Source organism: Perissodus microlepis, chromosome 13, assembly GCF_051167445.1.
Source record: "Perissodus microlepis isolate ML-2025 ecotype Zambia chromosome 13, ASM5116744v1, whole genome shotgun sequence".
Classification (NCBI taxonomy): domain Eukaryota; kingdom Metazoa; phylum Chordata; class Actinopteri; order Cichliformes; family Cichlidae; genus Perissodus; species Perissodus microlepis.
In genome coordinates this window covers 31,657,156-31,678,079 of record NC_140473.1, presented here as the reverse complement: position 1 = coordinate 31,678,079, position 20,924 = coordinate 31,657,156, and the positions used below count along the sequence as shown (strand labels likewise).

At 46.8% G+C, this 20,924-nt stretch overlaps 1 protein-coding gene across 6 annotated transcripts in view; it reads left to right on the top strand.

Moving 5' to 3' along the window:
* The window catches only part of LOC146375412 (bone morphogenetic protein receptor type-1A-like), a 40,937-nt gene that overhangs the window by 7,218 nt on the left and 12,795 nt on the right, over positions 1-20,924 (top strand). For 2 of the 6 annotated variants that reach the window (XM_084949517.1, XM_084949525.1), the window contains exon 2: positions 10,272-10,370. The gene's annotated coding sequence lies outside the window, so the exon portion shown is untranslated. Of the gene's footprint in view, positions 1-2,925; positions 4,167-9,692; positions 10,091-10,271; positions 10,371-10,415; positions 11,290-20,197; positions 20,913-20,924 lie in introns of those variants that run through there. The other 4 variants (XM_084949519.1, XM_084949518.1, XM_084949523.1 and 1 more) reach the window with 4 other exon arrangements.

The window sequence follows — 20,924 nt, the reverse complement described above, 5'->3', positions numbered from 1 at the left end:
ATGCTCAGTTTGTGTCGTTTTGATGCTCGGGGTGTTTGTCTGGTGCTGGCGTTATTTCTCTCACGATAACCTTAAACACTGAGGCAGGCTGATGGTGAGCAGCGAGCACACAGGAGAGCTGAAAGCAGTCTTCTGGTTGTTCGGGCTCCTTTTCAGGCCCAGCTCTGTTATTAAAAGCTGCTTTACAAACTCACTGAGCTTTTTTCCCCCCATCTGTTTCTCCTCCTTCCCGGCGCTCCGTCTCAGTTTTCCCTCTCCTGGGAGACTTTCCACCCTCGGAGGTTGAGCTCGGGGATCTCTCCCTTTTCCTCTGCTCTATTTCCACCTCTCCTTTTCCTCCTCCTTCCCTCCCTCCATCCTTTTCTCGGAGTGGGTTTCCAGTCTGGCAGGCTGGGGATCAGATTACTCGGGGAGTCTCGGAGGCTCTCTGGCGAGGTGGCATTGCTGGAGGAGGAAGAGGAGGAGGAGGGATGAAGGTAGGAAGGAGGAAAGGAGATCGGGTTTCACATCTCCAGCGCTCCCTTCTGTCTGCCTCGCCTCCCTCCTCCTCCTCTCCCCCCAGCAGCCTGGAGACAGAGTGGCTGAGCCAGGGAGGAAAACATGCAATCCACCCTCCTCCTCCTCCCCCCTCCCCCTCCATGCGGCCAGCCTCTGTGCAGATAAATAAAGGCAGTAAATGGGAGCTGAGCGCACAGAGGGACGATTCTTCACCTCCGTCCCTGCAGAGAGATTTCATGTCCTCCTCCTGAGCGTAGATGAATCTGTTTGTGTCCATGCGTTCCTTTTTCTAGCACGGTGACCCAAAGTGTGGGCTGCTTGGATACCGAGGAGGGCTCGGGCTGATTTATAATGAATACTGTTTAAGGAATATATATAATAAAAGTTTGGTTGGAGATTTTTCTAGGTGAAATCTTTGATGATGATTCAGATGATTTTTCTTTCCCACTCAGGTTTTATAATTTAGTGAAAAATGTCTTTGAAATATTTAGATTTTAACACAAAGCTGAACTAATGAAACATTTTTTTTACAAGTAATGTTTAATGTTCTTCCTCTTCTGGCCTGTTTTTGATCCAGAGCTTGTTTTGTGTCTCATTAGTGGAAAAACCTTAATCTGGAAAATAACGATGTATGATGTAAATCACCCTGAAGGAGCCGCCTCAGCTTCAGCTTGTGTGATGCTGAGAGTTGTGTTAAAGGTTTGTGTTGTCAGAACATAGTTTGAACTGGCCTGCAGCAGTCTGTGTGAACGACTGAGCTGCCCACCCGCTGCTTCTGTAAGCATGTAAGCCTGCAGCTTATTGGATGTTGGAACGTAGTGTAAAATGCTCCCTATGAATTCCCAAACTGATGAATGCAAATAACTGAATTTATCGACATCAGCTGAAGGTCGAAACCTCTATGCTTCGACCTCGTCCTTCCTCCAGCGGCTCCAGCAGACCTTCAGTGGTATCGATCTCAGCTTTAAATACACACCACCCATCCCAGTAAATAATTCAGCAGACCCCCCCCCCCATGAAGACAGATGAATACCCTCTCTGCTTCACGTCAAACCGGCTCTTTTAAATGTGATTACTCGTGCGGTCATGTGACTGCAACGAACGGGGCTGAATTCCTCGACTTCAGATATCTGAAGTCTCACCAAACCACAGCAGAGGAATCGGAGCTTTCTGTCCCCTCACCACAAAACCTCGTTACAAAACAAGACTTTACAGTGTTTGAAGCAGAGTTGGTGTCACCAACTGGCTCCAGTCAAGTTTGTCCCACTCTGGTATTATTGTGGGGTCTTTACTTTAAGTGATTTGGTGCTGTGTAAATAAAATTGAAGTGAAATTTCAAGTATGAAGTAAAGATGATGTATTGGAGCATCTGCAGACCAAACACGCATTTCCTGGACTTTTTCTCTATTTCCTGGACATTTATAGACAGAAATGATTTTTTTAGTTCTGTTTGACCACAGCTCTCTACATAAATATGACTTCATTCTGTCAGTTTGTTTTTAGCAGAAGTTAACTAGTTGAAGTTAGTGTCGTTTAGGAAATTTGTTGTTGTTTAAAGGAAGTCTGAGGTTGTCTGACTGATTCGTAGGAAGGACTGTCAGGCGTCTGTTTCAGTTCCTCCTTCATTCTTGAGGCAGATTTGTTTTTCCTAATCCTCCTAGCTGGTGGGGGCAGTGGTGGTGGCCCCCGACCTCCATCCTGACCCCTGACCCCTCCCCTCCGTGTCCAGCTCGTTAACGGAGCCGTCTCCTCCCCACCTCGATCGTGGACTCAGGTGACGGTGGATCTCCGCCTCGGTCCTCCAGCCTTCATGCTGTTTGCAGTAATCAGTTTTGCATGAAGTTTAATGTGTGCACTGGGTTGTTCTCAGAAACGGCTGAATCTTATAGACCTGCACAGCGAATAAATGCCTGAGCAGCCCAGGCTACCAACACACAGACAGTCAGCAGGTAACCGTACAATCCGTTTTTGTGTTTCGGGGGAAATAATTGTTACAGCATCACGAGCATCCAGCAATCACACGTTCATTTAAACTCAGATCTTTTTTCCTCATAAGTTCAACTTTTTTTATTTGTTTTTTGTGAAGGGTGTGTTTGAGTGTTTGAGTTTGGGCTCAAGTTTTGTGAGTTTCAGATGACCGAAAGCTTCTACGGCACTTTCTCTCTATGTGAGAACGACAGTTCATCGTTAATCAGCTTCATTGAAATTGTTGTAATCTGCTCTGAGTGCAGGTGGAGGCGTCTGCTGGACTGAGCTACAAACGTCGTCGGGTTAGTTTAGACACAAGTATCAAACACATTGTCATATGTATTAGTAAAGGTTGGATTTCTTTGTCGTCTTTGTCGTCACATTGGCGCTCCCCCTCTTCATTTACTGCCCTGTTCCCACTCTTTCTTTTGCCAGTTCTTAAGTGGTGAAAATAAGCAGAGTCTGGTTTTTAAGTGCTTTAGAAGTCTGAAAATAAATCTGAAGCTGAACTATGCAAACTGTTTGAGGACTGAGCCGTTACAGCCGAGTGTTTACGGTCCTTTTCTGTCTCAGTCGGTTTGTCTTGTACGACCGGCACCCCTGAGTTTTCCCACTCCGCCCGGGGTCTGTGAACACAGCGCCGCTCCCTCCTGGTTTCTGCTCGTTAATTTCAATTAGCTCTGGGTGCCGGCTGCTGTTCGCTTTGATGCCATTAGTGTCTCATCCCTGCGCTCGTCTTCCTCTGTTGGTTTTGTGAAAGCTGAGATCTTTGATGAGACGTGGGACATCTGAACGCTTTGCTTCCACTTCCTTGCAGCGCCGTCCAGCCCTGCGGTGCACGCTGAAGACTCCGACGCTGTGGAAAATGTAGGTGAACAGCTCAGTACACCTGTCATCGCTGCAGGTGAGACAGTTGGAGCAGTTTCCACATGTTAATTGTAATCTGCCCGAGCATCACTAAGAGCATCCGACAGGAAGACGAGTCACATCATCAAAGTGCAGAATTGAGGTCAGGAGGGTTGGGTCAGGTTAAAACGTCATTGATGCTCTTAGCTCCTCCCCCTTTAAGGCAGCTTTCTTCTGATTGACCGCCCCTCGTAAGCACCGTGACCAAAGGCAGCGTTTGCATTTGTAGTATTCCACACGCACGGCTGATTGTCGGGCTGCAGCGCCTCGTTCAGGGTCGATCCTCTGATGTTTGTTGTGTTCGGGGGGTGGTGATGTAAAACGGCGAGTTTGGTGGCCAGCGGCACTGGCGGTTTCTTTGGGAATCAGATTGACGCGGTGTGGCCTGAGGCGAAGCAGACGCGCAGCGGTGCAGCGAGGCTTCAGCGGCGTTTAAATGCTGGACTTTGTTTTCTCTCCCCGCTGCAGACAGACCTCCTTCTGAGCTCGTCTCCCCTCTGGTCCTGCCATGTGTTTGTTTATGTGCCGGCACAGCTCGGGCGCTTTGCCCGTCTGCTTTCACACAAGGACGACTGGTTTCACTGCTTTCCTGTCAGACTGTGGTTTCACACCTTCATCTCACACGTCACTCAAACGCTGGAATTTGCGTGTGAACATCAGCTGCCCCGGAGCACTCTAAGCCCAGTTTAAAGCAGAGCTGACGGCGGCGGCTGATTATTAAAAATGAGTCTTCAGGTGGGCCATAAGGCAGGTTTTGGACGGGAGGAACGACTTCAGGGCCAAAGCTGTGAGAGGTGTGTGCATGAGGTACACTATCAGAATTACAGCTCCAGCTAAAGGCAGGTGGACCGGACGTCCAGATCTGTTTATTGTCCTTTTCTGACCAATAGCGTGGCTGCTGATGTTCACTGACAGGCTGTGCAGGCAGGTTCTTCTTTTCTGAGTAACTTACCTGTTTGAATTTAGTTAAATGTCCAAAATAACCTCTTCAAGAATGACTTTCAGCTCCCATCTGAATCCATGTTTATATTCTAAGAATAATTCGGAGAGGTGTGTGTGTGTGTGTGTGTGTGTGTGTGGTAATAACATGTATGTGAGCTGAGGGGAGTGTAAACATGCAGTCAGCATGAACTGAGCAGCTTCCTGTTTCTCCCTCCCTCTCTCTGGCTGCCGGGTTTCCTTTAAATAGCTGGTTGGTGTAAACAGCTCGCCGTGGCGGTAAATCATCAGGGGCATCATGAGCACTCACCCAGAGCTCACTGTCACCTGACTGGATGGATGGCGGGCTGCTTCTCATTCACTTCTTAAAGGAAACAGCCTCCACCTTATGACCATAAACATCCACGCTGTTGCGTCTCCACAGACCTGTAAACACTGCCACATTTGTCTTACTGCCATAGGATCTCTGTTTGTTTGTAAATAAAGTTTGGAGTTTTATTTTGAAAGGCCGAGCAGAAATGCAGCTGAGGAATGCTTTGACATGTGCCTGATGTCCACGCCAGGATCAAACTGGCTGTGTGAGGCGTTTATTTAACTGCCCTTCTGACTGAAGAGGATCAGAACAGATGATCTCACTTAGAGCAACACAAACATCGCCACGAGGACTTTCTGGCTCTGAGTCGTCGAGACCTTCAGTTCAGCTCATCTGGTCGAAACGATTGATTTCAGCTCAAGTCCGGCTATCAGAGTGGAAGCGGTTTGTAAGTTTCACGCAGTCATGATAAAGCGTTCAAGCAAGCGTGTTGTTTCCCTCACGGCTTTTCCAATGTGCACTTTTTTTTTTTTTTTAAACAATGTCTATTTATTAAGAGGTTTTCCTTTTATACATATAAACATATATATTATACATATAAACAGGAAGAAAAAAGGATTACAGATGATCTGTACATCCGGGTTAACTAGTACATTTAGGCTGTAAAGTGGTTTCAGAAATGTATCTTCAGCTGTGAAATAAATGGTAAATGGTCTGTATTTGTATAGCGCTTTACTCGTCCCTAAGGACCCCAAAGCGCCCCATTCACACACACATTCACACGCTGGTGATGACAGCTACATTGTAGCCACAGCCGCCCTGGGGCGCACTGACAGAGGCGAGGCTGCCGGACACTGGCGCCACCGGGCCCTCTGACCACCACCAGTAGGCAACGGGTGAAGTGTCTTGCCCAAGGACACGACGACCGAGACTGTCAGAGCCGGGGCTCGAACCGGCAACCTTCCGATTACAAGGCAAACTCCCAACTCTTGAGCCACGATCGCCCCAAAAATAAAAGGAGAAAAAAAGAAAGAAAAAGAAAAAAGGGAAATATAAACAGATGTATGATATTTCCCAAAGTAACATAATCCCTGCAAAATAATCCCATTCATTCCCACCCAGGTCACTGCCCTACACCTGAACACTGATTTCCACACCTGACATAAGAGAGTTTGCTGAAAAATTCTTATAGATTTTGAAATTTCCCAGTAGAGTTCTGGAGTGATTGTCTTGCTCTTTCCAGTTTTAGACAGGCCATGAGGTCATATAACCACGGTTTGTGAGGGGGGGGGGGGGGTCCTGCCACCTCCTGGCTAACAGGGAACAGAATGATAATGTCTGTTTTTTTTAGAGGCGTAGAAGCACCTCATTCCCACTGATGCCAAACAGAGCAAGAAGGGGGCCAGCGTCACACTGAGAATCCTGGACTGGTATGAAAAACATCTGTCCAGAACTGAACGAGACTGGGACAAGACCAGTACATGTGGACCAGTGAGGCTTCAGCAGTTTTGCATCTGTCACAATGTGGAGTGATTTCAGGATAGATACGGGATAGTCTGGATGTTGAGAAATGGGCTCTATGCACCACTTTGAACTGGATTAAACAGTGGCAGGCACATAATGATGTTGTGTTGACATGTTTGAGTGTGGAGGCCCATGTTTCGTCAGAGAAGGTTACGTCTAGGTCTTCTTCCCACAGTGTCTTGAGCTTGGATAAAGAGGTATGTCTCAAATTTAACATTTCATTGTAAAGCAGGGAAATCAGCCCTCTGTTGGTTGGATTGAGTCGTAGGATAGTTTCTAATAGTGTAGGCTCTGGTGGAGGCTTGAGCCTGGAGTCTGGGAACAAATAAAGTGCCTGGCTTGCAAGTATCTGAAAAAGTGTGATGGTGGAAGAATATATTTGTTAGCAAGTTGTTCAAATGATGCTGGTTTGTTGGCTATGAATAGGTCCTTAAAGCAAGTAATTCCACTTCTGTGCCGCTCCACAAACCCACCGTCCTGGGCCGAAGGTTTAAAGAGATGGTTAGATGGGGCTGAGAAGAGTTTAAAGTATGTCCTAAACTGGCCCCATATTTTTAATGAGTGTACCAGTACGGGGTTGGGGATGGAGTTGAACGACGAGGATGAGAGTGGAGAACAAAGTGCAGCTGGTAAGGATATACTGTTGTCACTATGCAATTCCATAGTCAGCCAGTCAGGACAACCACTCCGATTGTGGTAAAAATACCAGAACACCAAACATTAGCAGCCCAATAATAAAAACAACCGTTGGGAAGTGCAAACCCACCCTCACTTTTAGATTTTTGAAGATCTTATAAGCCTTGGGAGTTTACCCTGCCATAGATGAGATGACAGAGTCCAGCTCATTGAAAAAGGTGTTGGGAATGAAAATGGGTAAGGCCTGGAAAAGGTATAAAAATTTGGGTAGAATGGTTTTAATTGAATTGATACGTCCTACCAGAGACAGAGTGGTGTCCAGTGGGGGAGGGACCGCTTCACTTGGTTCAGCAATGCACCCACATTTTCTTTGAAAAGGTTTTTGGTTTTTTTGTCACTGTGATTCCCAAATATGTAAATCTTTCACTGTGTGCACTTTTAATGCTAATCAGTGAATAAAACTGAATTAGATTTTAGATTCTCTCTGAGCTCGATTATGGCAAAAATGATCATCACGATTATTTTCACTGAAATTGAGATCTCGATTATTTGACGATATTTATTTAACAATAACAATGTGTTGAATAATGACTTTAAAGATTGTCAAAAAATAATATAAAATAGTGCAAATACTGATAACAGTGCAAATGTTTGCAATATAAGAAATAAATGAAAAATGTAAACATCTGTGTTTAGTGAACTTTGCAGTGTTGCTCTGTGGTGCAGCTACGACACCGTAGCAAAGTTTACACACTGTGTCTACTTGATCCACGTCTGACTCCGCGAACCCATAATGTTTCCACACCACTGAAGTTTTTTTACCTCTCTTTTCAACCAACGGCAGTCGCTCTCCTCTCCAAATAACTTCTGCTTAGCTTTCCGAGCTTCCCTCGGGTCCTCTTAATCAGCGGTCCCCAACCCGAGGCCCGGGGGTTGGGGTCCGTGAGTCGTTTGGTACCAGGCCGCGAGAGTTGAGGCTCAGGTGTGAAATGTATAGTTTTCAGGGCTTTTATCGGTTTTCAGCGTTATTTTGTTATCGTTTTTATCGTTTACTCGGTTTTCCTGGGTCTTTTCACGTGTGTTATGAATAAATCTTCTCTTTTTCGGTACCAGTACTAGTTTTATTTTGTTGTATTTATCCGCCACACCTTAAAGGCCGGTCCGTGAAAATATTGTCGGGCATAAACCGGTCCGTGGCGCAAAAAAGGTTGAGGACCGCTGCTCTTAATTGTTGTGACACGTGTTCGAAATGCAGAGAGGTGCGCTCGATTTGCCACACGGAGCAGCGCGAGAGTAAAGCACGAGGGAGGGGCTAATAATCGGCTCAGTCATTTTTAATGATCGTTGAAAGCCCAGATCGTAATCGAGATTAAAATTCGATTAATTGAGCAGCCCTATCTCTGAGGACCTTTTGTTCTGTGTGCCTGTGGATGCTAACCCTGCTGATCGAAGCAAAAATCATCACTATCATTTGGATGTTTCGCTGTTTTTCAACTCATTTGTGGATGTTAAACAGGTCTGTGTCAACGGGACATGAACTCATATGGGATATGACAGTTTTGTTTTGAGGGGAGCTGGTTAGAGGTCTTTGTGACTGCAGAGCCGTCTGCAGGCCTCTGGGCCCAAAGCAGAGACTCCACAAGTTCGCCCTCAGAAACTTTTACTGACCTCTCCCTCGACTCCATCCAGCTTGTTGACTGAAGGTGCAAAAATAAAACTTTTTACATTAGTTCTTGTCTCTATCAGCCCTGCAGCTCTCCAAGTCCTCATAAAAATTAGGTCACAATGGAAAGTGCCAAATTTAAAGCTCAGTATATTCCTGAACTGTTAATACAGGTCTTTTTCTTGGAATCAGGCACGTTCTCTTATCATTCAAGCATAGAAGAGCAGGGTGAACGATATGCTGCACGTCCTGCCTTCTTGCTTTGTCTGTGACTGAAGCTCAACCACGGCTCATGTCGTCTAACCTGCTGTCAGCTGTTAGCTTCCCTTCATTTTTCCCCTGTAACTCCCTGTGGGTGTGTGTGTGTGTGTACGGGTATTAACATCTTCATGGGGACCAAAAATTGGTAGTTTACTATACTTGTGGGGACATACAGCCCTCGTGGGGACCAGGATTTTGGTCCCCTTGGGTTTGAAGGCATTTTTGAGGCTTAAAATGTGGTTTTAGTGTCAGGGTTACAATTAGGTTATGGTTAGGTATTTAGAGTAAGGGTCAGGGTTAGGCATTCATTTTTGATGGTTAGGGTAAGCGGCTAGGGAAAGCATTATGTCAATGAGATGTCCCCACAAGGATATAAATACACACGTGTGTGTGTGTGTGTGTGTGTGTGTTTTTTCCTGTCGGCCAAGCTTGTGACCGCTCTCGTCCTCGGACATCTATTTTCTCCCCTTCTCTTCTATAATAACTCACCGCTGACGGGGTTTTCTGCCACACACACACACACACACACGCACACACACACACACACACACACGTCTGGTTTGCTATCTTCGTGGGGACATCCCACTGACATAATGCTTTTCCTACCATAGTAAGAGCCCGAACCTCTAGCTGAGTATTAGTTTCGGCAGCTGCACGTAGGTGTAGTGTGAGGAGGAGGGACTGCTCACTTAGGGCCCTGACCTTTGACCTTTACAGCAGTTTGTTCAGATTTCTGTGTGATTAGTAATTTGCTCTGTAGCATTTTGGACTACTTTCACAGTTTAAATGTGATTTCTTTTTTTACATATTTTATATACGTGTGTGTGTGAGTGATTTTACTGGATTTTAAGCTCCATTAAAGCTCAGACTCACTCGCTGTTTAACTCAACTCGAGCCGAAGAAAAAAAGGCAACAGGTGGTTGTTGTTATTATTGTTTTTTATTATTGTTGTTGTTGTTACTTCTACAACAATTATTATTTCTAGTTTCTGGACTTGGACCTGACTTTTATTTTGTCAGACTGGCTGTGGTGTGAGCAGCTTCCTGTCAGTCCTCGGTGTTGGACTCTCCTCCTCTCGGCTCTCTGGGTGTGAATATTAATTTGCTCTGAGGACATGGGCCTCCTCGGCTGCATAAAGCCTCCTTTGAGGAGGCCTCTGCGCTCAGATAAAAAGGCTTCTGTGCCCGAGGAGGCGAGGAGGAGGCTCCCCGTCTGTCAGCCACGCTGTTCCACTTATCTGACATCAACACTGAGCTAATGATGAGCTGCGTTCATGCCCGGAGAGCTTAAGGAGGATTTTTTTTAAAGGTGGTCCTTCAGAGGGTGCACAGTCTTGGAAGGTGGCGTTTGGTCCTCGAGGGCTTCTGGGAACACTTTCATCAGTCAGTGAGGACGATGATCCGGACAGATTTGAACCCGTGCTTTCCTGACCTCTGTTTGGGTTTTCAGCCAGGCAGAAAACGCTGCCGCCTTAATGATGATTGATGATGTTAATCAGGTACACGTACTGCAGGTATGATCATCACTGAGTTATAACCACGTCGTTGTTTTCCTCTCTCTCAGCTGCCGCCGTGATGTTGGTTTGATCTGACTTCTACACTACGTTTCCCATGGAGCCGTGTACTGAGAGGCACATTATTCCACCATGGACTCAACAGTCAGGTACACACACACACACACACACACACTCTACACTGATGTGTCACATCTGCAGAAAATACAAACAAACTTTATATTTTGTGGACGGCTGCGGTGATTACTCTGTGATTGCCTGGGCCTGTCTTGCGCTTCAAGGAGATTAACCTTTGACCCTAGGGTTGTTTAAGAAAAGGCTGGCCAATCAGGAGGCTTCCTGGCTTTTAATTGCAGGCTCTGATTGGGTCATTGGAGCTGTCATGTGGTTTGATTAACAACAGCAGAGCAGGAAGAGCACTGATTACAGCAAGCCGACGGCTGCATCTCCATCAGAGAGAGAGTGTGCTGGTGTGTGTGTGCTGGTGTGTGTGTGCTGGTGTGTGTGCTGGTGTGTGTGTTGTAAGGGAAGTGTTTAAGAAAAGCTCTGGAATCTGTGTAAAAGGTTAAATCTCCCTCGATGACAGTTTTTTTTGTGTTCTCCGGTTTGATCGCCTCTCTGTGCTGTTGAGCTTTTAAAGGTCAAAAACGTTGACAGTCAGGTTGGAAAGGAGGATCCTGTCAGCTCGGTGCTTCTGTCTGATATTTTTGGGCTGAATCGTGACACAAACACCTTAGTACAGCCTAATCAGAGTGGGCGGGGACACATGCTCGCACCGCTTTGCTGGCGTTGCGTCCGGCTGGCCTCGGTCAGTTAGTGCTGGTGTCACTGGGTGTTTGAAAGGATTAGACGAACACGTTAAAATGGAAAAAACAGTTTTCTGTGATGGGGGCGGGGCTACAGGAGTTGGAGAGGCGTTATGTAATGTCACACCAAATTAGGGCTCTAACTAATATCGAAATACTGCTCAGGTCTCAGCAGGGGAATGAGTTACTGTGAAGATGATGATGAAGGTGGCCTCGCTGCTCTTTGGGCTCTGTAATCATAATCGGGTCGACAGTAATGCAGGTAACGTGCTGTGAGGACTGCCGGACGGTGTTCAGCATGAAGACGTTTTCATTTCTTTTCCTCTTTTGTTAAAAGTGGAAAAACTTGAAGCTCCTGTTTGTTTGTAATCTCTGTGTTTGGCTCGTGTTGCCTTCAGGGTTAACTTTGATGCGACGCAGTGTTACAGCTGCAGACGGTCTGATTCTTTGGCTTCCTTCAGTCGGTTATTCACTGATGTTTCTGAAAAACAACAAAGCCAGCTCGTTGTTAGTGTTTTATTATCAGCGTAGCTGTGACAGGACGGCCATTAGCAGTCAGCCTGAGAGAACACTTTATCAGACGCTCACGTAATCGGCTGCGTCTGACATTCGTTTGCTATTTTTGGAGATTGTTGACATGTTCTTTGTCACTCGGCTAAAGCTGGAATCCTGACTGCAGTTGAACCCTGTCAGGTTTGCCCTGCGCGCCGCGGCATGTGAATGAAGCGTGGAGGTGGGGGGGCAGAGCTCCTCGGGGACATATGGGAGCGATTTGGTGCTGCAGACTGGCCGGCTCTGTTTGAAGGTCTGTCAGCGAGCTCAAACTCAGACGCCTGAGTCACCGCGCGCTGAAACAAAGGCAGCAGTCTGCTTCCTTTCAGCACGCAGTCACATACTTCGAGGAAAGTCACAAGTGGCGACGAATGCTCGGGGAAAACTGAGTTCATCACAGCTCGTGGATGGATCTGAGATAAACACAAGGAAACGTGGAGAGATGAAAGCAGCAGCAGTAACAACAGATTTAAAAAAGTGTATATTTCACCTGTTTGAAATAATTTAAGGCCTCACATCGTTCCTGCTCTCAGGAGTCGACAGCAGGAAGCTTTGAAAATGTTAATTAAACTAATGACTGATGTCATTACTGTACAGCTACCTCAGTGGACGTGCTGACGATGAGCACTGACCTGGTTGGCTGATTAACCATCATTAACTGCAGTGACGCCATGAGTGAGATGTCCCAGCTGTTAGTCTAACGTCCAGGCGTCCATGCAAAGAAGATTTCTGAGCTTTAGCTGAAACTCCACCATCAGTGATTTCTAAACTACATCTCAGTGACGTTTTGTACCTCAGGCCTAATTGCTCGATCGTGATTGGACCAGTAAATACACCCTGCTATATGATGATGGACCAGTGTGCTTGAGCCAGGCCAGTGCTGGTTAGTGTGAACACTGATCTGTCATTGAGTGATACACTGATGAGTGCAGGGCATCATTAACAGGGTCACATGGCTCTTTAACAAACACTGGCAAAAAACACACTTTTTTTGGCTCTGTTTATTTTTATATCCATATTTGCAGTTTACACACACACACACACACACACACACACACACACACACACACACACACACACACACACAGGACCACCTGTATCGTGTCGTTTGTGGCCTGGCTGCATTTTCAGCGTGACACGGTGCATGAAACCATCCAGCCTCTCTGCACAGTCCAGTCTGACCAGACCACCCACATACACATGGACACACACACACCCACATACACATGGACACACACACACCCACATACACATGGACACACCCACATACACATGGACACACACACACAAAGTTACAGTCATATTTTAGTTGTATTGTGTGTGGGAAAACTTGTTGGCGCTCCGGTCTCTGTAGTTTCCCCTCCTTCATATTGGGATGAGACGGTTTTAGCTCCACCAGAAACAAGCTGCACATCCTTCAGTGCACTTTGGTGCAGAGCTGTGCAGCCAGTCTGAACTTCTGTTAATCCCACCGAACAGAAACAGACGGTCGTCAGTGAACAGAGCCCGCCTGCTTCTGTCTAACATGGTGAACATCTCCAGAAGCTCCATAGAGCCTCGTTTTCTCTGGATGGGCTTGAGCGTGACCCCCTACTGGAACAGGAAGTCCAGAGAGTGAGAGTGTTTCTGTTTGTAGCATGGCTTCACTATAACAGCTCCAGCAGCAGGTCCAGAGGACTGTAGAGAGGAGCCCAGGGTGGATGGATGGGCCAAAGATCTGTGATAACTGTGGCAGGATGTGATAAACGTTCTGTTTAAAGAAGGAAAGTGTGGAAGCTGAGGTTGTTTGATCCAGCATGAGGGGAGAGTAACGTAAAGCAGCACAAGAACACACAGTCCCATTTAACCCCGTTTACATTCAGCGATGATAGAAGTCTTTCAGTATGAGCTGAACTGGGTAAAAACATGACTTCCTAACGTTTGTCGTGTTCTCCTTTGTGATTCTTTATATTTTTCACAGGTTTTTCTGTGTTTCAACTATGTGCTAAAATTCTGGACCTCTCCTCTGCTGCGTGGTGAAATGCTGGCAGGACGCTGGTTTCCTGGCCCGGAGAGCTGCAGGGTGGGGGTTGGGGGTGGGTGTTTTCCATTACCTGCTCCCCACATTCCAGCAACATTTGGAGGAGGAATGGGGGGAGGGCGGAGTGAAAAGCGAGTCTGAGGGGGAGGTGAAGGAGGAGGCTGTTAATCGAAATGCAGCAGAGATCAGCTGACTGTGGCTACAAACAGAAATCCTACTCTCGCTCAGAAACAGATTATTTTCATTTGCTGGCTATAAAAGTGATAAAGCAAGGCTATGATTGGGCGGACAGACTTGGCTCCACGTGCCCTGCAGGGTGCATCACACGAGACAGTTAAAAGGGAGTTTTTCCTTCCCACTGTTGCCAAGAGTGTCGGGTTTCCTCTGTGTGGTTGTAGGTCTTTACCTCACGCTGACTGATTTGGTGCTATAAATAAAGGCCATATGAATTGAGCTTTGGATGGGGTTTATGGGCGGGGCTTTTGTGGACAGATGGGGCGGGGCTCAGAAAGTTGGAAATTACTGAGAGGAGAGCTGCAGGTAATCATGCCTTTATCTCAACACGGCTTGACTGCTGTAATGCTGTTTTCTGGAGTCAGCCAACGATCTCTTGCTCGTCTTCAGCTCATTCAAAATGCTGCTGCCCGCCTCTTAACTGGTACCCACAGCTATGAACATGTAACACCTGTCCTGCCTTCTCTTCATTGGCTTCCTGTTCATCACAGAATTAATTTCAAAGTCCTAACACTGGTTTATAAATGCCTTAATGGTCTTGCTCCTCCATACCTTTCCGAGTTACTTCGCCTTATATTCCTTCACGGACCCTCAGATCAGCTGCTGCTGTTGTCCCAAAATCGAGGCTTAAACGTAGAGGAGAACGAGCCCAAAACTTTGGAATACGCTGCCTTTAAATATTAGACGGGCATCTTCGTTTCCTGTTTTTAAAATGCTTTTGGAAACACACCTTTTTTCGATAGCGTTCAGACTGGCTTGAGTTGATATGGTTTTTAAGTGAGTGTCAGTGGTTGTATCTTGTGTTTCTGTTCAGCACTTTGGGCAAACTTTTTGTTTTTAAACGTGCTATAGAAATAAACTGGGTTTGGATAATGCAGTTTGCTTTGATGGGCTTTATTTACCTTCAGACTGAAATATTAAATATATGATTTCATTATGCATCTGATTTGAAATATGTGAAATCTTTCAGTTCAGATGTCCCCACAAGGATATAAATACACGTGTGTGTGTGTGTGTGTGTGTGTGTGTGTGTGTGTGAGATGAGCCGTTGTCTCTGAGAAGTTTTATTTTTAGTGCTGTTGTGTGTTTGTCTGCTGTGCCTCTGATTGGATTTGTGACCTCGGGGGAGGATGGGGGGTAAATCTGGATGTTGGGGGGTACCTCGTGATGGCTGGGGTCGGCATGTTTAGTACCTCCCATGAAGCCACTTTGGTGGAGCTAACTGGTTTAACTGGGAGGTCTGCCTGAGCGTCCTCTCCCCTCAGGCGTGCGATTCAGGATCATAATGTTGTTTTTATGATCTGAGTGTGTTTGTTTTATGACTCAGCCGCGGCACACAGCACTGTGGCAGTGATGGATGGACTTGTTTCTATGGCGATTAGCGTGATTAAAAACGCTTAGGGATCCTGAACTAAGCCGATCTGCTGTATTATCATATAAGTGGGACCCGTGTTAGCCTCTGTCTCCAGCTTTGATCGTAATCAATAAACGGATCGTACTGATAAAAAATTTAAAAAAGATCCCGTAAACCTGCGCTGCCCCTGTGGATTGTGGGTAATCTGTGCTGCAGTAACACGATGATGAAGAGTTGAAGTAAATGTTCCTCCTCCGGTTTGGTGCTGCAGCTGCTCTGCAGATCCTCCGTCGGCCTCTAATGAAATTAAGCCTCGCTGCTGCCCGCTCTGCCTCCGCAGACACACACACACACACACACACACACACACACACACACACACACACACACACAACCCCGTTCAGCTATCTTAGTCAGGACCCTCATTGACATAATGCTTTCCCTAGCGCCTGACCCTAACCCCAACCATTAAAAATGAATCCCTGACCCTAACCATAACCTAATTGTAACCCTGACACTAAAATCACATTTTGAGCCTCAAAAAGGCTTCAAACTTGTGAGGACCGGTGAGTGTGTCCTCACAAGTGACTGTTGGTTCTCACAAGTATAGTAGAATGCAGATTTTGGTCGTCACAAAGATAGCTAGACACACACACACACACACACACACACACACACAGACACACACACACACACACACACGGTGAGGGCGTGTGCCACTGAAGTGAGGCTCAGGCACTCTGTGGTTCAATTCCCCCAAATCATTCAGTTTAAACCAAAAGCATCGTTTTCTTCTGCGGGTCAGACTCGGACACTAAAATCAGACAAAGCTCTTTGTGATGTCATCGACAAATTGAAAGATGCTTTCAGAATAAAAGCTCTGGCAGTCTGTGTCTGTGCTGGCAGCCCTCTCATGATAAATCTTACTTAATAAGAGTCTGGAAGACATCTGAGTTGCTCTTGGCCTTGACGTCATGTTACATCTGCATGTAGGGTCACCTGATGGCAGCTTAAAGTTCATCCTGTTAATAAAGTGCTAATAAACCCAACGGAAGAAGAAGAAAAGGTGCGTTTGAGTTAATTTCTGGGATTAGATGGAGGATAAGGATGGAGAAGAATAGGATTAGGAGAAGGAAGATGCAGGGAGGAAGAGGCCCGCAGAACTGCTCACCGGGGCTCGGGGTATTCTGGGTATTCTTATGCTAATCCATCGCCGGGGAAGAGGCACAGAGCAGCCAGGCAAACAATGGCAGTGGAGCCAGAAAGTCTGGCCTGCAGTCTCCCAGGCCCTGAAAGGCATGTCAGGCAGGGCGCCGACACCAACGGGAGGCTGCTGCAGCACCCAGAGGCCCGCCTGCAAGGAGGGGGCCCCTGGAGGGGCCGGGGAACGGGGCCAAGATGGAGGCAGGGAGATGAGGCGAGAAATGAGAAACCTGATGGAAAGCTGGAAGGAGGGGAGAGAGGAGGGGGAGAAGGGAAGGCAGCAAATGGAGCATGCTAGGAGAAGAAGAGGGAGTAAGATGAGGAGCAAAGGAGAGCAAGGAGGAAAGAACGAGAGGGAGAGATGGGATAAAGGGTTAGGGTAGCTGGTCAGTTTGGCCCATTCAGGCTCCCGTGCTCAGACGAGGCTTTATGGTGCCAGTAGAGCCTTCGCTGCCGCTGCAGTGTTCTCCTAAACGATAGACATCACCACTCAGACAGTAGCATGTCACACGTGCTGATGAAGAGAAGTCAAAACCAGAAGACAACTTTTTTTTTTTTGCAAAATTCTTTTGACAAAAAAGTTTTCAAACAGTTCCAACATCCGTGTGTCTCTGAGCTTCTGTGCAGCATTGTCATTAAACGTGCTAAAAACAGGCATGACTGTACTCACACGATGCACTGCAAAGATGGCCTCACGATGTGAGGATGGTCACGTGACACCCGAGACTCTCGCAACGCAGAGGACGGCCTTAGCCCCAAACCAAACGCCAGAGCGGCTCAAACTGCAGTTCCTCTAGTGTCCACCGGAGGCTCCAGCAGTCAGTCCCCATAGACTCAGAATCAGAAAGGGTTTTATTGCCAAATGTTGAGCAGGTTTACAACATTAGGAAATTGCTGCGGTACTTAGTGCAAACATACTGTCATATAACGCTTAAATAGACATAAAAATAAGAATTAACAGTGCTAAGTAGATAGATATATACATGAGTGCAGGTGGTGATTAGTGCCAAACATGGAATGATGCAGTGAACACAGACTCCCATGTTAAACATGTTTAGGGCCTGATACAGGAGAGGAGAGGTTTGAATTGAGTTGGGTCTGTGGGACACACATGTGGGTGGTTTCTTGGTGTCCGTCACTCGAGGAGGACACAGCTGTACTGCTGCAGCTAACGGACGGACCTCCTGAAATCGGCTCAGGAAGCCTCGTAACTGAGAACAGGCAGCCTTGATGCTCTCGCTGTCACAGACGTGCTTCGATACAAACTTGGACTAAAAAGACAGAACGACGGGGCTCATGTTTTTACCTCAAAGCTTTTGACAAACAGCCTGAGCTGGTGTCGGGTAAGAAATAAATGATAATTGTAATTATTTAACACATTAGAGTCCACTGTCCTTATTCAGATGGTTTTATTTTCATTTTTTAAACATGAAATGAGTAACTTGAATGTTTTAGCATCTTTTTCCTTCAGCAGATTCTTGAAACGTTGAGCTAACGTTTGCATGTGTGAAATTAAATCCACTTTGTTTTTCATCCTGATTTTCACGACGGCTCAGATTTTATCAGCTCGTTCAGGCCGAGTGGAAAGTTTGATGGAGTGGAGCTCAGACTGAGAGGTTAGAAAAATGTCCGTTTGATTTCGCAGAAATATTCTTTCAGCCTGTCCAGGTTCTGATTTGATTTTGATGAAACTCAGCAGAAGGAAAAAGCACCTCCGTCCATCCCTCCGCCCCAGTCCCACTAATATTCTGCTGCACCACCGCCCCTGATGCCCATCTCTCTCATTACTGCATTTATTTATTGAGCGCAGGAGCTGCTGGCTCCTCCAATCAGCTCTCAGTAGTGTTTATTTAGTCTGTCGCCGCCGCTCCTCCAGCACAGGAAGTGGAGGCGCATTAAAGCTTGATTATTGATGTGTGGCCCCTCACCCTGCAGTCCATCGAGAGGGGGGCAGTATTGGGGATGGATTATTAATGCCTTCACCCCACCTCTCCCTCCCTGCCAGCGTCCAGTGTCGTTTTACAGCATTTTTACAGCTCTTGGAGGAGCTGGAAGGTCGGTAAATCAGAGTGGAGCTGCCCGGGAGTTTCTCTCCTCAGCGAGCTGGTAGCATTAAAACTGTGACTGAAATATTTAGGCCACGTGACTGAACAACACATGTTCGGCTTTTGTTTTTCCTGTAACAGGAAGTGGGGGAAGTGCTGAAAGCTGCCATCAAATACTTAAAAAATAAAAAAAGATTTACCTGCTTACTCACAGGCCGGTCTGCTTCTGGATGCACTGGGACAGGCCAAACTCAAACGTACAGATCCGAGCTGAAAATCCTTCTGTGGATCCACAAGGATGCCTGTGAGTGCTTTTTTAGAACACTAAGACGACTCACAGGTTTTGTGATTCCAGCTTGATGTGTATTTGTGAAGATCTCTCCACAAACGTCCAGCGATCTGCATCGATACCAGGAGCTACAACCACAGAATCGGGTTTCCTGCCTTTAACTGGGCAGCGTGGCTATGACTGCACATGTAGGCACAGCTGTTAATGAATCTTTGTTGTTTGAAGAAAAGCCTTTTATATTCGGGTAAATTTAATCCTGACCACAGAACGCCAAAAACAAATCGTTAATCAGCTCCATTTATGGTCATTCTGACATCATCATCGTGGAGCTGAAACAAGTACAAAAGCAGCTTGAGCTCTGAAACTCTGACGTTCACGAGAGCATCCAGAACAAGCTGTCAGACAGGAAGCTACGCCAGCAATAATAAAAGTAATCAGAGTAAAACTGTGTGTGTCCTGAGCCTCCAGCACAGATATCATTTTACTTCATAGTTTTATGGCCGAATGAAAAGTTGTTATACCCGAAGCCGCCCTGTTCCATAAAAGCCTTTTAAAGGACTGTTTCTCCACAAGTCTTAACCCGCTGCTTGGGTTTCATCCCACCAAATTTCCCAGCATCCCCGGAGCAGCGTGACCTCAAATTCCTTCCCGTGGGGGGGTGGCAGCTATGGCTCAGTGGTTCCCTATAAGGGCGGTTTATTCTGTACAGGTGGGACCGCCAACAATACCTCCTTTCATTCCCACCGTCACGGTGAATGTTCCTCCTCCAGGACGCCGGCGTGACGTCCAGCTCGCCAGAGCAGCTACGCTACATTAACCTCTGTTAGCTGAGGAGACGAGAGAGGGAGGGGTTAGGGTGTGGGTTTGAATCCCACTGCAGGCAGCACCTTCATTTATGGAAGACCTGTTTTTGGATTTAGACGTTCTGTTTTACGGGGGGGTCTGGGGAAATCCAGAGTGAATAAATCTGCAAACATCACCTTTAACTTTGTTTTCTGGCCTTTCAAAGCTGATGAATAACAGCTGATGAGTCATAAAATGACGTGCCCACGCGAAGGTCTCTGCTCTTATCTCACCCCGTGCTTTCATTCGGTTATTCTCCTGCTTCAGATTTGAATGGTTCTCTTCCTTTGAACACATCCACAGTGTTTCGTTACTTGTGTAAAGAAAGAGATTTAATCTGGCAGCTGGTTCCTAAAGTAGGGTTGGAGGGCCCCTCCAGGGTCGCAGGTCACAGAGAATAGAAGTACACAGGAGTAGTACCTGCTCAGTTTACATGTGTGCAGCTCGGTGTGCAGATTATGTACCAGCACTCACTGATGAGTTTACGTTTTAATTTTAATAATGGATAAAAAGCATCTGTGGACGTCGGCGAGCACCTGTGCAGCTACGCAGGTGACGCAGGGATTTGAAGCCCTGAAGGCTCAAATGTAGAATTTCAGGTGAGCTGCTGAGTTTTTTCTTTCTTTCTCTGCTCTACGTGAAGCGGTTCTTCTTAAACAGTGTGTGAATGACTGAATGTAGTGTAAAGCGCTTTGGGGTCCTTAGGGACTGAGTAAAAGCGCTATACAAATGCAGGCCATTTACCATTTTAAACACTGATTTCACCTGCGCACACTTCCTGTCATGTGATTAAGACCTCTGTGCTGATTGGTGCTTGGAGCTCAGCTGCTCTTTTCACAGATGGTTGTTACTGTTTCTTCTCGTGTTAGCATCGATGAATATTCATGCTCAGAGTCGTGGGAGTGCTGTGAGGACGTCCTAATGTGGCAGTAGCCCAGAGTTCCTGTGTGTGGATTGGTTACCTGAGTGGTTGGTTCTTCTGAACCATGTGCTGCTCAAAGGCGTCGCTGTGCAGATGAACCTGAGTGGACAGACGCAGCGCGCCTGTTTGTAGCCGGCAGCGGCTGCTGGAGGGTTTTGTGCTGTAAGTTCAGCCTGTTTACTGTAAACAGCTGCGGAGGATGAGGAGGCCGCCGCAGCCCGAGTCTGAGCCGATTATCTCGGCCTGCAGTGGGTTGGTAGTTTGATATCTGCTGGTATGAGCGCCATGCTGAAGAAAGGCGTTTGTTGTTGACTGCAGCAGAGCGAGGAGTTGGAGACGAGTCTGAACACGATGAGGAAGAGGAGGAGGAGTGAAAGTTCACCCGCAGCGTTTGTGAACTGCGTCTGAGGCTCTTCCTGCGAGGTGACAGATTCA